Source organism: Penaeus vannamei, chromosome 31, assembly GCF_042767895.1.
Source record: "Penaeus vannamei isolate JL-2024 chromosome 31, ASM4276789v1, whole genome shotgun sequence".
NCBI lineage: Eukaryota > Metazoa > Arthropoda > Malacostraca > Decapoda > Penaeidae > Penaeus > Penaeus vannamei.
In genome coordinates, this window is record NC_091579.1 from 6,986,238 (window position 1) to 6,991,237 (window position 5,000).

Below are 5,000 nucleotides of genomic sequence, written 5' to 3' on the forward strand. Positions count from 1 at the left end.
AGAAAAAAAACCGTTCTTCAAGGGTTTCAAGGGACCAACAAACACACCACAAAAAAAAAAAAAACACCAAACACACACCACACAACCAAAACAACTTTACAAACACAACAACCCAACCCCACCCCAACCCAACAACCACCCAAAACAAACCACAAACACAAAAACACAAAACAAACACCCCAAACACACACCACACACACACACACACACACACACACACACACACACACACACACACACACACACACACACACACACACACACCCACCCACCCACCCACCCACACACACACCCACAAACACACGCACACACACGCACACACACGCACACACACGCACACGCAAGCACGCACACACAAGCCAAGGTGAAGGCCCGTTCCCGCTGCAGGAGATCGAGGCTGGCGGAGAAAGTCCCTCGGCCGCAAGACGCTCGCCAAGGGAGTCGATCGCTGCCCTTTTGGGGTTTAAGGGCTGGCGCTGGGGTGGTCATGTTGGGGGAGGGAGGAGGGAGGGGAGGTGGGAAGGGGAGGAGGGAGGGAAGAGGGAGGGAGGGGAAGAGGGAGAAGGGGAGGAGGGGGAAGGGAGGGAGGGGGAATTGGGAAGGGAGGGGAAGGGAAGAGGGAGGGAGGGGGAATTGGGAAGGGAGGGGAAGGGAAGAGGGGGAGGGGAAGAGGGAGGAGGGAGGGGGAAGGGAGGGAGGGAGGGAGTTGGTAAGGGCCGGCGGGGTTAGTGAAGGGAAGGGAGGGAGAGAGAGAAGGGGATTGGAGGACTGGAAGGAGCGTCTTGAAAGGGTTTTTGGAGGAAGGGGTTGACGAGGCATGGTGGAGGGAGGGGGGGGGGAGTGAGGGGAAGAAAAGGGGGAACAAAGGAAGGAGATTCGGGGGATTAGCAAGGAGTAACATCGTGTATGCGTTCATGTGTGTGTGTATGTGCGTCCGTGCGTTCATGCGTCTGTGCACATTGTATTAGAAATGCCAGAATCACTCTTGAATGCTTTTCAAATTCGCTTAAAATCCTCCAAAAAATATCGAGATCCAAGATTACAAATATTAAAAACAACGAACATATACCTGCACCCCCCTCCCCCCCCAAAAAAAAAAAAAAAAAAAATGACACACGATGACACACATCCGCGAAGGTCAGACTAACTCAGACTGCAGGAGACTTTTTCTGAGCTCTGAGTCACACCATCTATCGACTGGGGAAGGACTGGCACGACTCGAACATGTGAATGACGTAGATACACACAATTGACAGGCAAGACCCTGGCAGCGTGACCTCGAGCGGTGACGTGGCGAACGGGGTCTGATGCTCCACGAGGCGGCGCTTGCTGCTGCTGACCTCGTGCACGTGTTTGCAATACGGATGATTATTGCATGCCTTGTCGGTGTTTTTCCATATCTCTTTCTATCGTGCCATTTTTCTTCATTGTCACAGTTTTTTTCTGAATTTTCTCTCTCTGTTTCGCTGTTTTTTTCTGTGATTCTTATTTTCTACTTTTGTTTGTTTCTCTGTATCGCTCTTTTTCTTGCTGGCGTTTTTTTAAATTTGTTTGTGTATATGTATACATATGATGTATATACATGTGTATATATGTGTATATATATGTATATATATGTATATAGATAGATAGATAGATAGATAGATAGGCGTGTGTGTGCATATATACATAATACACATACATAGATAGACAAATAGACGAATAAACGGACAGACAGATTGATAAACAGAAGCTGACAGACAAGTAGGCAGGCATATGGAAGGCAAACAAGCAGACAGATAGAGAGACACATAGACAGACACAGTGAAGAGGCAGACAGATCGACTGACTACCTGACCATTGGCTGACAGAAAGACACATATTGGCAGACAGGTAGATAATAAATGAAATGACAGACAGACAGGTAGGTAAACAGACTACCTGACCGACGACGCGACTGGCAGACAGACAGATAGGTAGACAGGTGTATAGACAGAGAGAATGACAGACTGACAAATAGATGGATACATATATAGTGAGATTAATAGATAGCTAGATAGAAATAGGTAGATAGACATGTAGATTATAGATAGATCAGATAGATAGATAGATAGACCTAGACAGAACAGCACCCTAACCCACATTCTAACCCTTATCGATATGGATTGAATTCGGAACATTATATTGCCGCAAATCGATCATCCCCCCCTCCCCCCACCCTCCCGCCCCCCGCCAACCCCCCGGCCCCGTACCCACCCATTAAGGGGATATCACAGCTGACGGCGGGTGGTGATTCGGCGATACTCAACGTCAGGGCTTTCGTGGGCGTGACGGCAATGAAAACTTTAAACTTGGGCTGAAAAAAAAAGAAAAAAAGACAAGGTTGTTTCTTGGTCATTTCTGTTGTGGTTTGTTATTTGCGTAATGGCGGGAGGTTGTTGGTTGGCCGTGCTTTTTTTTTTGGGGGGGGGAGGGGGTATATGTCTGTCTTTCCTGTCGTTTTTCCGTCTGTCAGTTTTTTTCTGTCAGTCTGTTTTGTTCTATCTGTCTTTTTTCTGTTTGTACGTTTTTTTTCTGTTTGTCTGCTGTCTATCTGTCAGTTTTTTTGTCTGTCTACCTACCTGTTTCTCTCTCTCTCTCTCCATATATGTTCTCGTGTTCTGTTAGTCTGTCTAGCCAGTTATCTATTTTCTTGTCTCTCTCCTTCTCTATTTTTCCTTCATTCTCCATCATCATCTTTCTCCCCCGATTCTCGTTTTCCTCCAACTCCCTGTCTCCTTGTCTGAATCCTATCCATATCTCTCCCTCTCCCTCTCTCTCTCTCTCTCTCTCTCTCTCTCTCTCTCTCTCTCTCTCTCTCTCTCTCTCTCTCTCTCTCTCTCTCTCTCTCTCTCTCTCTCTCTCTCTCCTCCATTGCTTTCTCTCTTCCTATACATCACGTTGTCACTGCAGGTCATCCACCTCCGCCATGACTATGCCAAGTCACGCAATGGAAAGCTGAAATGCACGATTGAGTCCGTGTAAAATTCTGATAATAACAAGTAGTAGTGGTAGTAGGGATGGTAACTGCACTAATGGTAACGGTAGTAATAACTGTTATAGATGTTATTATTGTTTTGGTTATCGTTATCATCTCCGTCATCATCATCATCATCATTATCATAAATCGCCGTTGTTATCAAAAGCCATTGCTATTATTACCCGGAGTAGTATAGTTAGTATAGTGCCGTAGTAGAAATGGCGGTGATAATAGTAATACTACCATCTTCATTATTGTCATCATTATAAAAAAAATAACTCACGTCTCAGAGTCTTGACACGTCTATAGCGGACACCTGAAACAAAGGCCTAATAAATAAATGAAAAATAAAAATAAAAAATAAAGACCATGCGACAGAAGACCCCAACGTATTCAGAACGCATCCGCCAGACCACGTGATGCTCCGTGCCCCGAGACCCCAAGGCCCCAGCTGGTCCTTCGGGGGGATTTCAATGCCCTTTAAGGAGTTATCCGACGTCACACACACACACACGCACGCACGCACGCACACGCACACGCACACGCACACGCACACGCACACGCACACGCACACGCACACGCACACACACACACACACACACACACACACACACACACACACACACACACACACACACACACACACACACACACACACACACACACACACACACACACACACACACATACACACACCACCACACACACACCACACACACACACATAATTATATACATAGATATGTAAATATATATTATTTATTATATGTATATATATATATATATATATATATATATATATATATATATATATATGTGTGTGTGTGTGTGTGTGTGTGTGTGTGTGTGTGTGTGTGTGTGTGTGTGTGTGTGTGTGTGTGTCTATATATATGTATCTGTATATCACACACATATCCACACATTCATATATACACATTTGTATGCTGACACATATTTGCATTTAATCACGCCCGTGCTTAACATGTACTCGCACGTGAGTATGTATGTCACGCCCGCCGCCCGGAGCCAAGTGGTTCAGCTCACCGAGATTACGAGCGCTAAAAAGTGTTCCCATTAAGCGAGTACTTTTCTAAGCTCGCCTTCCCTTGCCATTGTCAATTATCAACGGTGTGCTCCGTCTATCAGTGGATTCTCATAACCGTGAACATGTACTAACTCATTAATGGAAAAAAAGCGTCCTACTTATTTTTTATTTTATTATTATTATTATTTTTTTTTTGGGGGGGGGTTCGTGTAGTTTGTTTCATGTTTTGTGATTCTTATAATGATACGTGAGTATTATAATGTTTGGGCGAAATTTGGTCTTTTTACACATTTGAGTTATACATATAGATAGATAGATAGATAGATAGATAAACAGATAGATAGAGAGATATACATATATAGATAGATAGGTAGGTAGGTAGATCGATACTATAGTAATGGTTGATCTATGTATCTATATTCCTGTTAACCCACATTTTTTTTTATACATTTCTACATCCATTCGTTGAGTGATTTACTCATGCAAACCTCTTTGCCTCTACACATTATTATCCCATCCTACATCACCCCAAATCTCTCGTAATCCCAATATTATTATCATCACTCCACGCCACTTGTCTCAATTCCCTTATTCATTTTGTTTTCTCTCTCTCTCCCACCAGGACTTGGTTGACTCGCCGAGGTGTCACGCAGGTAAAATGTGCTTACGTATGTATCTCGCCTGCTTTTTCGTAGTTCTAGAACCTTCCACTCTCTTGGCCGGTCGCTGGTTCAGGGTCTCAGGGAGTAGTAGTTCGTGTAAAAAAAAATAATAAATCTTGTCTCCTTTGGTAGTATTTCTTGTACAGTGAAGTTGGTCGTAATAATGCTGTTGGGTTGTTTTTTTTGGCAACTGACACAAGTTATAAATATAAATGTATGTAGGTATTTCTAAATAAGTAGATATAAAGCATAAAACAACTATAAGTGTGTATGTGTGCGTGTTTGTATGTATATAT

At 43.8% G+C, this 5,000-nt stretch overlaps 1 protein-coding gene across 2 annotated transcripts in view; it reads left to right on the top strand.

The window, feature by feature from the left end:
- The window catches only part of LOC113807897 (ichor), a 42,980-nt gene that overhangs the window by 25,011 nt on the left and 12,969 nt on the right, over positions 1 to 5,000 (top strand). The window contains exon 2 of one of the 2 annotated variants that reach the window (XM_070143747.1): positions 4,665 to 4,710. The gene's annotated coding sequence lies outside the window, so the exon portion shown is untranslated. The remainder of the gene's footprint in view (positions 1 to 4,664; positions 4,711 to 5,000) is intronic. The other variant, XM_027359214.2, reaches the window with a different exon arrangement.